This window comes from Pelodiscus sinensis, chromosome 32 (assembly GCF_049634645.1).
Source record: "Pelodiscus sinensis isolate JC-2024 chromosome 32, ASM4963464v1, whole genome shotgun sequence".
NCBI classification, from domain to species: domain Eukaryota; kingdom Metazoa; phylum Chordata; order Testudines; family Trionychidae; genus Pelodiscus; species Pelodiscus sinensis.
The window spans coordinates 5,349,735-5,367,514 of NC_134742.1; the positions used below are offsets into that span (position 1 = coordinate 5,349,735).

Here is a 17,780-nt window from a genome sequence, read left to right on the forward strand (position 1 = left end):
CCCGATAGCCAGCTGGGGAGGGGAAAGGCTTCAGGCCCAGGCTGTATTTGCACACACACCCCCTGCCGTGGTACCGCACAGCTGTGCTGTCTGAGGGATCCACCTGAGCTGGTGCTGGGTACAAATCACCATAGTACTGAGTGCAGGGGGAGTTACAAGTTCTTGGCAGGGGTGTTGCTTTACTGGATAGGCAAAGGGCAGCACAACTGTGCTAAGCCGCCCTGAGAGAGAGGGTCGCCCACGAAGAGGGGGCTGGGATGCCAGAGCCCTGGGATGGTGGCGAGGTGTTACCCGGGGGTCTTTCAGCCCAAACCTCTCGGTAATTTTTACTCTCTGCAAGGTGGTGTCAGGAAATAATTCTGGGGAGACCCGGTCATCCTACCGATAGAGGGATGGTACAAACAGGACAACACAAGACGCTTTCACTTACAGCTAAACTTTACTTAGTCTTAAGCACTTACACACGTCCGCAAAAGGTCAATAAAACCCTCGATAGTTACTGATGTTGAGTGTGGCTCTCAAGGGACACCAGGCAGGCTTCCAATGGCCAGTCTGTCATCTGCCGGTGGGGACAGAGATGCATCCAGATGTGAAGAGTCCTCAAGTGTCCTCAAGTGTCCCCCAAATTGTCCCACTTATTCAAACTTTCTTTCCCTATTTATCCATTAGTATGACAATAACATGTCATTTAAGCACATGTCAGGCAGGCACTTTTCAAAGGTTAGACAAGAGGTTTTCTTTTGATCCTCACTTTCACCAGATGCATTTTTCCTTTTTCAGAGCCGCCATGCCCGGCCCTGACAGGTCTGTGTTGCGTTGTTGAAAGGGAACCCCCAGATATTGTTTTCTGCCGGTCCCCTGTCCAGCCCTAGCCCCCGCCTCCGCCTGTCCCCAGCCCGGCTGTTAGTTCTGCCCCTGCTCAGCCCCCACCTCTGCCCTTCAGGGCCTGTCTGCTCCCTGGGGCTGCAGTAGGTTTCTTCCACCTCCCTTCTCTGGATCTGCAAGGGAGGGGGAAGAGATTCTGGGGTCATAGGGGCTGGGTACAGGGGAGTCCTCCAGGGTCACAGAGGCTGGGGTGTGTGAGGCCAGAGGGGTTGGTGTCAGGGAGCCAGTCGGAACTCGGTGTCTGTGTCCCAATGCATCCCCAGCCAGGGTCGGATTCTCTCCCCAGGGAGGGAGCCTGGGGGGAAAGTGAAGATCGAGGCCTCGGTTCCAGCATCAATAAATGTCACTTGCCTCCCATCACAGTCCAGGCAAACCCGGATCCGGCTGGGGGGGCTCAGGGATAAGGGGGTGTGAGGGTCAGTAAGAGCCCAGAACTCATCCCCCCACCGCCGCACAGCCCAGATCCCGTCCTTGGGGCTTGGGGTGCTCAATCCCTTCCTTCTTACAGACTCTCTGGCCACCCCCACAGCCCAATATTGCCCATCCCCCACCTCCACCTCCACCTCCCAGTAATGTCTCCCCGAGATGAAACCCTTGCGGCCCAGCACACAGAACCAATTGTCAAATCTCTCCGGGGTGTTGGGCAGTGGCTGCTGTGTGCATCTCCATCTCACACGTTTCCCATCCTCCGACAGGATGAGCCAGGGATGCGCCATGTCTGCTTCCAGAGTCACGTTGGCTGGGGGAGAATCAGAGCGTGAGGGGCAGAGCTTGGCCCTGGGGAGGTCGACGGCGTCAGGGACAGAATCTGCCCCAGCTGGGCAGTGACTCAGGGACTCTCCTGCCTCCAGGGGCGCCCGGCTCTGAGTGGGGAGCAGCCCTGAGGTGTCGGCCCAGCCCCTGAGGTTCATCCCACTGGCCAGTGACAGAGCCCAGAGATTTACTGACCCCAACCTGAGACTCAATCTTTCCCCTCAAGCACCATCTGTCCCTGGGTGGGGATCAGGGGCCCTGCAGAGGCAACTGGTGAGGGGGGGACGGGGAGGCCACCAGCCACATGACCCCCCCCCCCCAGCCCAGAGAAGGGCTGCGACAACCCCCCTCCAGCACAGGCTGCGCCTCCCCCTGCCACTGCTCTGCCCCCTCCCTGCTCTGTCCCTGCCCTGCCTCTTCCCCCCACTGAGGCAGCCCTAGGGGAATAGCAGCACGGGGGAGGGGACCCGTAGCAGCAGTGCCCCATTCAACAGCAGCAGGAGGGAGAGATGGAACAAGTGACCCCGGCGCACTCTGCTCTCCAAGAAAAGAGAGAGGGTGCTTGGACCTGATTTCATTTGTTGTGTTATAGAGATACCCCCACCCCTAAAACCCACTTCATCAGATGGATCGTAGTGGAGTTTACACCCACGAAAGCGGATGTCCTAACACTTCTGTTAGTCTCAAAGGTGCCACAGAACCCCTTGTTGTCTTTGCAAACAGACTAACACAACAACTTCCCAGCAGGGAGGGGCAGGGACCGGCCCCAGCTGGGCTGGGCAGGAAGAGGCTGAACAAGGCGAGTCCTGCACTGGGGGTGCCCAGGCGCCGTGCGGAGGGAACGGGGGTGTCTCTGTCCCAGCCATGGCAAGAGGCTGACTCAGGGGTGACAGAAGGAAGAGGGGCCCCAGGGAGCTGAGGGGGGTCCCAGCAGGGGCTGGGCGGAGGGAGAGAGAAGCTGAGCTCACGCGGGGGGAGAGGAAAAGGGGAACAGGACCAGAGCTCTGCTCTCAGCAGCTCCTCAGCTGCCTGCTATGGGCCCAGGACTGCCCCTGTCTGTGCCCCGGGCCCTGGTGCTCTGGGGTCTTCCCCCGGCAGAGCAGGGACCCTCCCATGGACTCTTGGGTCCTCTGCCGGGGGCAGGAGAAAGAGCAATGTCCCCGAGTGCCCCAGAGTCCATGCTGGGCACAGCCCCTCAGTCACTGGGGGGAAGAAAAACTCCCCTCTTGAACCCCCCCTCCAAGCCAGGGAACAAGGGGATCCCAAAGCCAAGAGCTGCCAAGGAGGCCAGGCCAGGCCAAGCATGCTGGAGAAAGACACACAGCCAGGAGGGAGGGACAAGGGAGCTGTCCTGGAGGGGAGAGGGGGAGAGATGGTGCTCAGAACCACATTGGATGGGATGGAAAAGGAGACCATGGGGAAGGTTACATGGCTGGGGCAAGGGCAGTGGAGCAGGAGGAAGGGGACGCACAGGCACAGGCAGCTGTAAAGGGCCTCCCCTGATGCTGAATGCTGCCAGCCTGGGAACAGGTCCTAAGAGGCTTAGTTGGGTTCATCAACTTCCTCTCTGTTTTATCTGTCAGAGGCCTGGGTCTGAGAGGCAGGAGCAGCAGATCCAGCAACACCTGCATCCATTGCGTGTTGGTGGGACACAGCCCCGGAATCGTCTTCTCCTTGTGAGCAGGGTCTGAGTGAATCCTCCCCTGATGCCTGTTACCATCTGGGCTGGGGCAGACTTCAGGTGCAGACCATATTGGCACAGACCCCCCCGCCTGCCGAGATGCCCAGGGCTGGAGGGGCTTGGCCCAGCGCTCAGTTCTGGGCTGGGTTGCCAGGCACTGCAGTGAGCCCGGTGAGAAGCGCAGCCGGGAAAGTAACTCCAGGACTCCCCCTGGTCTGTGTTTTCTAATGGCCCCTTGCCCCCGCTCTCAGGCACTGGGGGACACTCTCCACTCGGGGGTGTTTGATTTGCACGGCCCTCTGGGGAACGCTGCATGAGTGATGCACCCAAATACTTGGATGCCAATATCTGAACGGCATCGTGACGTGGATTCCCCTCCCTTTGGGCTATTGCTGATCCTGCACCATTGACGTTTGACACAAACTCTGTGGCTGTGGCTGATCTGAGCCTCACTCCGAGATGTTTCCCGCCCTGCACATCGTGCACATTGACACACTGGCTGGGCCGACACTGCCCACGTGATGGGGCCCTGCAATGTTTTTACGCTCTTTGTGGGGAAAGGGCGCAGAGCGGGACGGAGCAGGCCCTGAGGGAGGGGAGCTCCCTTGGTCTGAGGCTCCCTGGCTAAGCAGGGGGAAGGGGGGTCAATCCCAGGGAGGGACAGGAGTCGGTGGGGGCTGGGCTATGCGGGCTCTTCCCCCACCAGGGCTCCCACTCAGCTGACGAGATTCCCTGGGGCCCAGCCTTCCTGCTCCCGGGCTGGCAAAGCTGAATCACTCACAAGCAGGCCGAGGGGCTAAGCCTCCGAGCTGGCCTGGGCACCGCGCTGCAGGGAGGGGCAGGGCAGAGGCTGCCTGAGCAGCGAGGGTCCCTGCGACCCAGGGAAATCACTAGAGGCTGGTGGGGAAATTGTCAGACACTTGGATGAACATAATTTGTTGGGGAAAACTCAATGTGATTTCTGTAAAGGGAGATCCTGCCTTACTAAGCTACTGGAGTTCTTTGAAGGGGTCAGCAAACATGTGGACAAGGGGATCCAGTGGATACAGTGTGCTTAGATTTCCAGAAAGCCTTTGACAAGGTCCCCCACCAAAGGCTCTTAAGGAAAGTAAGTTGTCATGGGATAAGAGGGAAGGTCCTTCCGTGGATTAATAACTAGCTAAAAGACAGAAAACAAAAGGTAGGAATAAATGGTAACTTTTCGGAGTGGGGAGAGGTAACTAGTGGGTCCCTCAAGGGTCTGTCCTGGAACCAATCCTATTTAACTTATTTATAAATGATCTGGAGAAAGGGGTAAATAGTGAGGTAGCAAAATTTGCAGGTGATACCAGACTGCTCAAGATAGTTAAGACCAAAGCAGACTGTGAAGATCTCACAACACTATGGCTCCGTCTAGACAGGCAAGATTTTCCAGAAATGCTTTTAACGGAACAGTTTTCCATTAAAAGCATTTTCGGAAACAAGTGTCTAGATTGGCACAGACACTTTTCCACAAAAGCACTTTTTGCAGAAAAGCGTCCGTGGCCAATCTAGACGCGCTTTTGTGCAAAAAAGCCCCGATCACCATTTTCGCAATCGGTACTTTTTTGCGCAAAACAAATCTCAGTCTACTCTGGCCCGAACAGGAGCAGCATAGTATTTCCGCAAAAAGCACCGATTTCTTACAGTAGGAAGTCAGTGCTTTTGTGGAAATTCAAGCGGCCAGTGTAGACAGCTGGCAAGTTTTTCCGGAAAAGCGGCTGATTTTCTGGAAAAACTGGCCAGTCTAGACAAGCCAGCGTGATTGGGCAACAAAATGGCAAATTAAATGTTATGTTGATATCTGTTAAGTAATGCACACTGGAAGAAAATTATCCCAACTGTACATACCATATGATGGGGGCTAATTTAGCTACAACTAATCAGGAAAGAGATCTTGGAGTCACAGTGGATAGTTCTCTGAAGAGGACCATGCAGTGCGCAGCGGCAGCCGAAAAAGCAAACAGAATGTTAGGAATCATTCGAAAAGGGATAGAGAATAAGACAGAGAATATCATATTGCCTCTGTCTAAAAACATGGTACGCCCACATCTTGAATACTGTGTGCAGATCTGGTTGCCTCATCTCAAAAAAGATATATTATCATCAGAAAAGGTTCAGAGAAGGGCAACAAAAATTATTCAGGATTTGGAACTGGGCCCACATGAAGAGAAATGAAAAAGACTGGGACTGTTCAGATTAGAAATGAGGAGATTAAGGAGGGATATGATAGAGGTCTATAAAATCATGATGGGTGTGGAAAAAGTGAATAAGAGGAAGTTATTTAGTTGTTCCCGCAATATAAGAATTAGGGGTCTCCAAATGAAATGAAAAGGCAGCAGGTTTAAAACAAATAAAAGGAAGGTTTTTTTCACTCAGTGCACAGTCAACCTGTGGAACTCCTTGCCAGAGGATGCGGTGAAGGCTAGAACTTTAACAGGGTTCAAAAAAGAGCTAGATAGATTCATGGAGGTGAGGTCCATCAATTGCTATTAGCTAGGATGGTGTCCCTAGTCTCTGTGTTTCTGGAGGTGGGTGACAGAGGAGGGAACACGTGATGATTACCTATTGTGATTTTCTCTCTCTGGGGCATCTGGCACTGGCCTCTATTGGCAGACAGGACACTGGGCTAGATGGACCTTTGGTCTGGCCCAGTCTGGCTGGTCTATGTTCTTATGTGATCTTGGGCCAGGGCGTTGCAGAGGCAGCTCTGAGCAGGAGGAAGCCTGGGGAGCAAAGGAAGAGGACAGCGGCAGGGGGAGGGTGGCAGGGGCAGAGGACAGCAGCAGGGGGCGGGTCTCAGGGGAGAGGACAGCGGCAGGGGGGCAGCAGCAGGGGGCAGAAGACGGGGGTGGGTGGCAGGGGCAGGCAGCAGCAGAAATGTCACCAACTACCCTTTTCTCCCTCTCAGGGGTGGGGGGCACCCATGGGGAAGTAACTCTGGTTTGGTGCTGCCAAGGCTGAGGCCGAGGACACAGCCAGGAACCGGGGGTGGGGGCTGCAACTGCGCAATGGTTTCCCCAGGTTACTGCTCGGTTCCTCTTCCCTTTTCAGAAGTGTCTTTTGTTATGCTCAGACCCAGGGCTTGTGCCGGGGGACGTGCTGCCTCCTAGGGCAGAGCAGCCCAGCCCAGAGAAACCCGCCGCTGCCCCAGGCCAACCCACACTGGCTCACAGGGGGTATGTCTACACTACAAAGTTAGTTCGAACTAACGGACGTTAGTTCGAACTAACTTTAATAGGTGCTACACTAGCGCTCCGCTAGTTCGAATTTGAATCGAACTAGCGGAGCGCTTAGTTCGAACTAGGTAATCCTCATTTTACGAGGACTAACGCCTAGTTCGAACTAGCTAGTTCGAACTAAGGGCTGTGTAGCCCTTTAGTTCGAACTAGTGGGAGGCTAGCCCTCCCCAGGTTTCCCTGGTGGCCACTCTGGCCAACACCAGGGAAACTCTATGCCCCCCTCCCGGCCCCGGACCCCTTAAAGGGGCACGGGCTGGCTACGGTGCCCGTGCCAGGTGCAAGCCTGCCAGCACCCAGCTAGCAGACCCTGCACCTGGCACGGCACAGAGCCACCCACCCGATGCCCCCCAGCCCACCCCCTCTTGCCGGGACCAGGCTGGCGGCTCCCGGGAGCTTGCCCTGGACCGCAAGAGGCGGGCACCTTCCTGGGCTAGTGCGGACATCGTGGACCTCGTCCACGATCTCCGCACTAGGCACAGGAAAGTGGCTGTCTAGGGCAGGAGAGCTGCCAGCCTGGCCACCCAGGACCAGGTGTGCATGAAAATCAAGGGGGTCCACTGAGACCCCCGACACTGAGCCCTGAGCTTACAATGGCCGTCCTGGGTCAGACCAAAGGTCCATCTAGCCCAGTAGCCTGTCTGCCAACAGCGGCCAACCCTAGGGACCCTGGAGGGGATGGACTGAAGACAATGACCAAGCCATTTGTCTCGTGCCATCCCTCTCCAGCCTTCCACAAACTTTGGGCAGGGACACCACTCCTACCCTCTGGCTAATAGGACTCCATGGACCCAACCTCCATCACTTTATCTCACTTCCCTTTAAACTCTGTTCTAGTTGTAGCCTTCACAGCCTCCTGCAGCAAGGAGTTCCACAGGTTAACTATTTGCTTTGTCAAGAACAACAACTTTCTCTTACTAGTTTCAAGCCTGCTACCCATTCCTTTCCTTTGGTGTCCTCTAGTCCTTCTTTATGGGAACTCAGGAAGAACTTTTCTGAATGCACCCTCTCCACCCAACCCCTGCTTTTAGAGACCTCTATCCTGTCCCCCCTCCATCTCCTCTTTTCTAAGCTGAACAGTCCCAGTCTCTGTAGCCTTTCTTCATCTGGGACCTGTTCCCAACCCCTGATCATGTTAGTTGCCCTCCCCTCTCCCAGCCTTTCTCTTCCCCTCTCCCACCTCCTTTTCCCAGTGTCCCCCAGTTTTTTTCAATAAAGACAGAGTCAATGTTGGAAGAAACGTTATCTTTATTTTGTACATCAATAAGAAGAGGGGCTAGGGAAGGGTAAGTGGAAGGAGGTGAGGGAGGAATGGGGTACGAGCCCCCGATGGGGAGGACTGGGCTGGCTCTGCGGGCTTCTGGGGGTGGAAGCTCTCCTGCAGCCCCCCAATTACTCCCTCTCCCCAGATGGCAGCCTGCGGCAAGTGCAGCCGGGCTGATGGCCGAGTGGTGTGATGTGCCCAGTGTGGGCACTCCAAGCCAGAACTTCTTTGGAAGCGGGGCACCCCTGAGAACTGTGTGTCCGGGGTGGGGGTCGGGACCCTTTAAGCGCAGCCCTCGGCTAGCCTGAGACAGCATCTCCATGCTCTAAGTCCTCCTTTTATGCCCTGCCGGCACTGCTTCCGGCCATCCTTAAGCCCTGTTCAGAGTCCACTCAATGTGGACTTACTAGTTCGAACTAGCAAAACGCTAGTTCGAACTAGTTTTTAGTTCTAGACGCGTTAGTTCGAACTAGCTTAGTTCGAATTAACTAATTCGAACTAAGTTAGTTCGAACTAGCGCTGTAGTGTAGACGTACCCAGGGCTTAGGCTGTGGGGGGGCATCATTTTCCCAGGTTACTGGGTTGGGGCTCAAACCAGCTCTGTGCGGTGTTGTTAAAAGGGGACTCTGGACATTGAACCTGCCCATGGTTGCCACCGACACCACCTGGCAGAAGAGCCGTGACCTGACGGCATCTTTGAACTGCAGCTGCTGGTGCTGATGCCCTGAAATCTCAGGCCCCAGCCTGCTCCCACGGTGATGGCAAAGGAGCCGCATTGTCACATGGGAGGGGACATCTGAACACTGACAAACCATGAACGTCAATTACCTTCTTCTGTAGGGAATATAGATCTTCTCCAGCCTGAAACCAAGCAGAGAAACCCAGCTGAGAGTGATGGGAGCACACACTCAATCTCAGAGAGCAAACCACGGCCCGTGGGCCCCACCTGCCCTGCTGGCCTTTTTATCTGGCCCTGAGCTGCGTCCTCGGCCCCATCGCTTATTTCCCTTCCCCCACAGTCCCCGCTCTTTATGCCACCTACCTGGGCTCCTGACAGGGTGACAGAAACTGTGTCCAGGCAGCCCAGCTGTGGTGACACCAAACCTCGTGTTCTAGGTGGTGCAGTCATGGGGCAGAGAGCGGAGGGAGGGGGAGTTGGACAGAGGACAGGCGTCCGGGGGTGGGGTGGCCTGGGCAAGGAGCAGTGGGGGTTGGATTGGGGTAGACAGTCCTACGGGGGCAGTAAGGAGCTGAAGAACAGGGGTCAGATGGGGCTAGGCCTGAGCCATGCCTGGCTGTTTCCTTCCTTGCCTGGCCCTCCCGACAATTTCTGTATGTTGATGTGGCCGCAAGCCGAAAAATCTGCCCACTCCTGCTACGTACACAGGATTCAACATTGTACAGAGTGACACGGTGCAGAAGATGGAAGTTACAAATTCTACTAGAAATGTCGAATAAATGAGAAAAAAACCCAGAGCTGCACACACACTGCATGAGCCTTGCGGCTGGGTTGCGGAGGCTGCCTGTGGAATGAGTCCTACTAAGTTACAATCAAACTTTACTTGCAAACATCTTACACTTATAAACGAGCCAAGAAAACCTATTTAAAGCAAGTTTCTGCTTTTGTGGAAATCAATGATGCCTGCTGCTGAATCCTGTAGCTACAGGGGTTATTCTAAAAATGTACAAGTATGGGGGGGAGGGTTTCTTACAAGAGTCTTTGGGCACTTGCTGTTTCTTCGATTACTAGTCATACTGTTCGTTCATCTTGACCAAAGGATGGTTTGCATCATGTTATTTCATTACATTTTTAGAACTAAGGTTAAGGCTCAACTTCTATTCAAATAGCAGCACATTGTAGTAGCTTGGCATCCTCTCTCAAGTGACCTTTTGGCGTGAGAATTCTCATGCTTACTCTGAGACCATTCTTAATTTGTAAAGTTATATTATAAAAATGACAAAAACCCAAACCCATCAGCAACACAGCCCCGTGGTGAGGACACACCTTAGCACAACAGGGTTTACACGGAGGGAGAAGGAGAATGACACTTACTGAGTTCTGCTGCCTGGTTCTCTAGAAAACAAGGAGAAATTAATCAGTGATGAGTGGGGGGGTTTGTCTTTCCAGGATCTGCATGAGGGTGGGGTTTCCAACACTGCCTAAGTGACTAGGGTGCAGGAGTCCCAATGTCCCTACATCACTTACGCAGTGTTGGAAATCCCACTGCCAAAGGCTAGACACACGATGGCTGAAATTGGCCAGTGCTGGGCAGGGCTAATGCGAAACCCCCTGTACCACTCAGTGCCCGCGTAGCAGAGTGGCTGTGAGCCAGAGCCCCCGTGCCCTTCCCAGCATGTCACAGGCACAGTCTTTACGCTGCCCTAGAATGTTTAGAATGAGGGAGACTATGATGTGTCCCACCAAGACAAGAATTTCCCCCTTCTCTTGCCTGCGCCGTGGGTCTGTGTCAGGGCTGGCAGGCAGGGCCCAAAGCTCTAATACAAAGTGAAGGCTGGTGGTAGCTTGTGCCCTTCCAGAACATCATCGAATCCCAGGGCCAGCAGAGACCTCAGGAGTCATCGAGTCCAGCCCCCTGCCCAAAGAAGGACCAACCCCAACTACGTCAACCCAGCCAGGGCTTTGTGAAGCTGAGACTTAAACACCTCTAGGGATGGAGATTCCACCCCCTCCCCAGGGAATCCATCCCAGTGTGTTACCACACTCCTGGAGAAATAGTTTTTCCTAATATCCAATCTAGATCTCCCTCACTGCAACTTGAGACCACTGCTCCTTGTTCTGCCATCCATCACCACTGAGAACAGCCTCTCTCCAGCTGCTTTGGAACCTCCCTTCAGGTACTTGAAGGCTGCTATTAAATCCCTCCTCCCTCTTTGCTTCTGCTGACTATACAAATACAAATCCTTCAGCCTCTCCTCATCAGTCATGTGCTCCAGCCCCCTCATCATTTTGGTTGCTCTCCGCTAGACCCTCTCCAATGCGTCCACATCCTTTCTATAGTGGGGGGCCCAAAACGGGACACAATACTCCAGATGTGACCTCACCAGAGCTGAATAAAGGGGAATAATCTTTTCTCTGGATCTGCTGGCAACCCTTCTCCTAATGCACCCTAATATGCCATTAACCTTCTTGGCTACAAGGGCACACTGTTGTCTCATATCCAGCTTCTTATCCACTGCCCCCAGGTCCTTTTCTGCAGAACTCCTATTTAGCCAGTCGGTCCCCAGCCTGTAACAATGTTTGGGATTCTTCCATCCCAAGGCCAGGACTTGTTGAACCTCATCAGATTTCATTTGGCCAAATCCTCCAATTTGTCTAGGTCACGCTGGACTCTATTCCTGCCCTCCAGCATATCTACCTCACCCTCTAGGGGTATGTCTAAACTACAGCGCTAATTCGACCTAATTTAGTTCAAATTAGTTAATTCGAACTAAGCAAATTTGAACTAACGCGTCTAGAACTAAAAACTAGTTTGAATTAGCGTTTTGCTAATTCGAACTAGCATGTCCACACAGAGTGGACCCTGAACAGAGGTTAAGGATAGCCGGAAGCAGTGCCGGCAGGGCATCAGAGGAGGACTTAGAGCGTGGAGCTGCTGTCTCAGGCTAGCTGAGGGCTGTGCTTAAAGGGTCCCAACCCCCACCCCGGACACACAGTTCTCAGGGGTTCCCCGCTTGCAAAGCAGTTCTGGCTTGGAGTGCCTGGAGTACCCACACTTGGCACATCACAACACTCGGCCATGAGACCAGCTGCACTTGCCGCAGGCTGCCATCCGGGGAGAGGGGGCAATTGGGGGGCTGCAGGAGAGCTTCCACACCCAGAAGCCCACAGAGCCAGCCCAGTCCTCCCCATCGGGGGCTCGTGCCCCATTCCTCCCTCACCTCCTTCCACTTACCCTTCCCTAGCCCCCTTCCTGATGTACAAAATAAAGAAAACGTGTGTGCAAAAATAGAATCTCTCTTTATTGAACAAAACTGGGGTAGACTGGGAAAAGGAGGTGGGAGAGGGGAAGAGAGAGGCTGGGAGAGGGGAGGGCAACTAAAATGATCAGGGGTTTGGAACAGGTCCCATATGAAGAGAGGCTAAAGAGACTGGGACTTTTCAGCTTAGAAAAGAGGAGACTGAGGGGGGATTTGATCGAGGTCTATAAAAGCATGAGTGATGTGGAGAGGGTGCATACAGAAAAGTTCTTCATTAGTTTCCATAATAAAAGGACTAGAGGACACCAAAGGAAAGGAATGGGTAGCAGGCTTCAAACTAGTAACAGAAAGTTCTTCACAAAGCAAAGAGTCAACCTGTGGAACTCCTTGCTGCAGGAGGCTGTGAAGGCTACAACTAGAACAGAGTTTAAAGAGAAGTTAGATCAAGTCATGGAGGTTGGGTCAATAGAGTGGTATTAGCCAGGGGGTAGGAGTGGTGTCCCTGCCCAAAGTTTGTGGAAGGCTGGAGAGGGATGGCACGAGACAAATGGCTTGGTCACTGTCATTGGTCCATCCCCTCCAGGGTCCCTAGTGTTGGCTGCTGTCGGCAGACAGGCTACTGGGCTAGATGGACCTTTGGTCTGACCCAGTACAGCCATTATAAGCTCAGGGCTCAGGGTCGGGGGTCTCAGTGGACCACCTTGATTTTCATGCACACCTGCTCCTGTGCCTAGTGCAGAGGTCGTGGACGAGGTCCACGATGTCTACACTGGAGCAGGCGGGTGCCCGCCTCTTGCAGTCCTGGGCAGGCTCCTGGGAGCCGCCAGTTTGGTCCCGGGAATAGGAAGAGGGCTGGGGGGCATCGGATGGCTGGCTCAAGCCGTGCCAGGTGCAGGGTCTGCTGGCTGGGTGCTGGCAGGCTTGCACCTGGCACGGGCACCGTAGCCAGCCTGTGCCCCTTTAAGGGGTCCGGGGCTGGGAGGGGGGCAGACGAGTTTCCCTGGTGGTGCCCAGAGTGGCCACCAGGGCAAGCTGGGGAGGGCTAGCCTCCCACTAGTTCGAACACAGCCCTTAATTCGAACTAGTAAGTTCGAACTAGGCTTAGTCCTCGTAGAATGAGGTTTACCTAGTTCGAACTAAGCGCTCCGCTAGTTCGAATTAAGTTCGAACTAGTGGATCACTAGTGTAGCGCCTATCAAAGTTAATTCGAACTAACGTCCGTTAGTTCGAATTAACTCTGTAGTGTAGACATATCCTAGCTTGGTGTCATCCGCAAACTTGCTGAGGGTGCAACCCATCTCTTCATCCTGGTCATTAAAGTGGTGTTGAATAAAACTGGTCTTAGAACTGATCTTTGGGGCACTCAGCTTGAAATCGACTGCAAGCCTAACATCGAGCCATTGATCACTACCCATTAGGCCGGATAGTCTAGCCAGCTTTCTATCCACCTTATAGTCCATTTATCCAATCCATATTTCCTTAACTTGCTGGCAAGAATATTGTGGGAGACCCTACCAAAAGCTTTGGTGAAGTCCAGATATATCACATCCACCGACTTCACCCACTCTACGTGCTGATATTATTGCCACTAGGAAAGCTGTCTTTAAGGTTAGATGGCATAACCAACATGTGGCCATCGGTTCAAATGGTGGTTTTGTCAGCATTGTTAGTACCATGTGCAGGTCCCATGGTTCTAAAGGGCCGGCAATGTCTGGGTATAAGACCTGTAGGTCTTTTAGAAATCACTTAGTTATTGGATGTGTGAACACTGTAGTTTCATCCACTGGTGCATGGAAGGTTGTTATTGCTGCTTAGTGGACATTGATGGTGCTCAGGGAAAGTTGCAATTGTTTGAGGTGCAGTGAGTGATGACTATTGTGAGTTGTGGGCTTTGAAAGGGTATGTCTGTGCAAAGGTTGGATAATTTTGTCCATCATTCTAATGATGCCTAGTGTAGCGCCTGGGAAAGTTAGTTCGAACTAACGTCCGTTAGTTCGAACTAACTTTTCAGTGTAGACATACCCTCACACACACTCACCCTCTGGGGCTGGCCAGACCCCAGGGAATGTTGGTTAATTTGGTTGAGGTGGAAGTCCAATGTGCACATCCCCCCAATATGCCGAATCGATGGACTCCAGCTTGTGGGGGGAAATGGTGTGGTATATATCCCCTCGGCAGGGGCCAGGCCAGTGGGATGCCATCCACAGGCTGCACACAGTCCAGAGGGGGTGATGTCCGTTAGTGACACCCCCTTCTTCTTACTGGTGTGTCTACGACCGATCCAGAAATATCCAGTTTTTGCACCACTTGCCTCACCACTAGTGAGAAACAACGGTCTGTCCTTGGTTAGACTCTTCTCTTGTTACTTTTCTTATCTGGCAATGCTGGAAACGCTGCCTCAGCCACATACACAGAGTTCTTTTATTTCCCACGGTCCTTCTTCTTAAAGTTGTAAACACGTCCATAATCCTCCGGGGGTTTTGTCCAGAACAAACAAGTCCATAATTCTCTGGGGCGCTTGCCTGGACCTCAGCATGGCCTCTCTTCAGCTCACTTACTGTTGATTCACTCATGCACTCGTGCTAACCATTCACACTACCCATGATTCATGACACAGGTGACAGAGGAAGGCTGGTTCAGTGGTTAGAGAACTGAGCTGGGTTCAGCTCCCTGCTCTGGCCTGGTTCCTGGGACCCTCGGGGTAAGTCACTGGGCTGGGATTCCCAACCCAACTCCCCTTAAGGTCAGTCAGTGTCAGGCACCTACACAGCTCTGTGAATCCCATAGTCGTGTCATGCTTCGGTTCCCCCACCTGTAGCACGGGGCTAATCGCACTGCCCTGCCTCACAGGCAGGTGAGAGGGTCAATACAGCGATGCCCAGGAGGTGATCACTATGGTAGTGGGGGCCAAGGCAGCACCCTCAGCCTGGTCCGCACCAGGAAGTGTTGCTGGGGCAGTGGAAACCCCCCAGTGTGGACACAGCTCTAGCCCTGTGTAAGTGATTCTCCTCCCCTGGCACCACTGATGATGTCCGAGTGAAAAAATCCCATTGGCACTGGACAAAGCAGCCGCAGCATTTACCTGGCACCCACCACCTGACACGGACAGAGATGAAAACTGGCTGAGGAGTTGGGGGGGACAGTAGATCACTGCTCCTGCACCTGAAGCATCACAGCCCATTAAACAGCTTCTCAGCTACTAAACACATCGCCCCAGTGTCTGAACTTGGCTTTCCTGGGGTGGGCAGGAGGAGACCCGGCTGGGAAAAAAACGGCCTTTTTTCAACATGAAATTCTTCCCGGAACCAGCTTTGAATTTCAGCTATTCTAGGTGTTGTTGGAATCACCTTCTGCCTCCTGAGGCCTGTGACTGGAACAGGAGCATTTACTTCTCGCATTGGCCCCCTGCACACTGTGTGGCCATTTGTCATCTTTTTCTCATGCATCCTGTGAACTTTGTCATTTGCTTTTCAGCCCCAGCTCCCAGAGTCAAGGGATTCAATGAGCCTCTCAGTTTCGTTATCAGTTCTCTCCAACCTTTATACACCCAAGATCCCTTCTTCTATGTCAGGGCAAGCCAAGATCTACCCCAAGCACCCACCACCTTCCCCAAGCACCCATCCATTCCCTGAGGCCCCATCCTCTCCATTCCCCTCCTCTCCATCACTTGCTGTCCCCGGCCCTTACGCACTCTCCCTGGGTTGAGACAGGAGGTGCGGGCTCTGAGGTGGGTATGGGGGATTTGGGTGTGGGAAGGGATGAGAGATGTAAACTCTGGGAGGGAATTCAGGTGCAGCAGGAGCTTGAGAACGGACAGATGTCTCAGGAAGAGGGGTGTGACATACTGGACCAGCCTGGACACAGTTGAAGGTGTCCACTCAGGGCAAATTCCTCAACTTTGGGGCTCCTTACAGACCCCAGACTGGAGACCTTCCCAAACAGGCTACAAACCAGTCCCACAGAGCGCTTCAGCTGCTTGCCTGAAGCCTCACGAGCAAAACCCCTCCAACACCCCCGCAATATCCGTGCGCCAGATGGCCCTGGGCCTCATATTCAGGTGAGTGGTACTAGAACCCAATTTCACCTACCCCAAAAAAGTTCTGTCCGGTTCCAAGAAACCAGCCACAGATCCCTGGTCAATTTACCGTCTGGACCTTACCCACAAATCACACTGAGCCAATCCTTTAGCATCTAACATCTAAAGATTTATTGCTACCAGAAAGAAAAGCATGAGAGTAAGGGTGCTAAAGTATCACACGCTACATGCATTGCATCTCCCAGCTCTCAATGCAGGCTCTAGCAGAGATGTTATAGCTGCTGGCTTGGAAGTCCTTGTTGTACATCCTAGGTTAAGACGGGTCCTCAGTTCTTTCCAGTTCTTCGATCCCTGCACTGCTGCCTCTGGGATGAAGTGCTGAGCTGAGTACCAAAATGGAGTCCACCACATGGCCTTTTTATACATCCTTCCTGGTCTCTTCTTGGCTGCAACAGGTCACCTGGCCAGTGGCCTATCACTGTGTTCCCTGCTGGCAGCCCTTAGGTGTCGGTCACCATTCCCAAGTCGTGTCCTTGGCCCATTGAGTGCTATTGTCCCACAGGGCCTCACTAATCAGCATGTCCATAGGCCGAGCTCTGCCAAATGCTCAACCACATTCAGAGAGACTTCCAGTCTCCATACAGATTACAGATTCCTAACTAAACACACAGGCTACGTCTACACTGGCACTCTTTTCTGGAACAGGGATGCAGATGAGACAAGTCGGAATTGCAAATGCAGCGGGGATTTAAATTTTCCCCGCTCCATTTGCATGAACATGGCTGCCGCTTTTTTCCGGCTGAAGGCTTTGCAAGAAAAAAGCGCCAGTCTACGCAGGGATCTTTCGGAAAATAAAGCTTTTTCCGGGAGATCCCTTATTCCTGATTTTAAGAGGAATAAGGGATCTTCTGGAAAAGGCTTTATTTTCCAAAAGATCCCTGCCTAGACTGGCGCTTTTTTCCGGCAAAGCCCTGAGCTGGAAAAAAGCGGCAGCCATGTTCATGCAAATGGAGCGGGGAAAATTTAAATCCCCGCTGCATTTGCAATTCCGACTTGTCTCATCTGCATCCCTTTTCCGGAAAAAGGTGCCAGTTTAGACACAACCACAGACATTATACAGATATATGAAGAGCAGATACAGAATCAGAAGAAAGCAAGCTTTTGTTTGCCCTCTCATATGGCCCCCTTTGTACCACTTTTGGGGCAAACACCCGCCCATGGGTGCAACAGTGACCCGGCTGCTCCCCTCAAAATCCAATAACGTGACACTTCTGAGGTGCGACTGTGCAGCCGGCTGACTTCCTAGGAGGAACTGGTATTGAGAGGGGGGAGCACAGGAATGGTTGAAACTTCCCAAGGGGTGGCCAGAGGCAGGACACTTCTCCTGCAGCGTGGGGGGAGGGGGTGGCCGTGACATCACACAGGCCTTTTGCAGGCCCTCCCCATATTAGGCAAAGATGGTGGGGAGGTGGTGACCTCACTGAGAGATGCTGACATCAGCCAGGCACAGGAGGGGGCAAGGCCGTGATGACCTCGCAGACCCCTGTGGCATTTTCTAAGGCAAGTCTCTGTCTCGCGATGTCTCTCTGAGGACTCAGAGCTTCCTGGTTCCTGCATGTGAGCGCCTGGAGGAACCTCTGTTGAACTTCCTCCTCCTTCTCCTGATTTGCCTACAGCCCAGACATCCCTGCGGAGAAGGTAAGAGCCTCCGAGGGGGTGGGAACTGCTCAGTCTGATCCACCTGGTCCCGACTGGATTCTAGGCACGGAACACTGGGTGAAAGGGTCGGAATTTTATTCCCCACCTGGGGCTTTGTCCCTTAGAACAACTGGGGCCGTGGGGGTTTCTCCTGTTTGGTTTCTCTTTCCCTCCGTCCCGCCCGCATTTCTGTTCTTTTCTTCCCTCTTTTGTCCTTTTCTGCTCCTCACCTCACATCAAGAACCCACCGCCCATGCTAGGTGAGCG

The 17,780-nt window shown here is 53.3% G+C and overlaps 1 long non-coding RNA gene across 1 annotated transcript; it reads right to left on the bottom strand.

The window, feature by feature from the left end:
* Window positions 1-275: 275 nt before the first annotated feature.
* Window positions 276-11,123, bottom strand: LOC142823202 (uncharacterized). The gene is made up of 3 exons (XR_012898499.1): window positions 9,894-11,123; window positions 8,669-8,701; window positions 276-1,624 (listed from the first exon to the last, which is right to left on the bottom strand). It is a non-coding gene; the product is annotated as an uncharacterized LOC142823202 (long non-coding RNA).
* Between the last annotated feature and the right edge of the window lie 6,657 nt (window positions 11,124-17,780).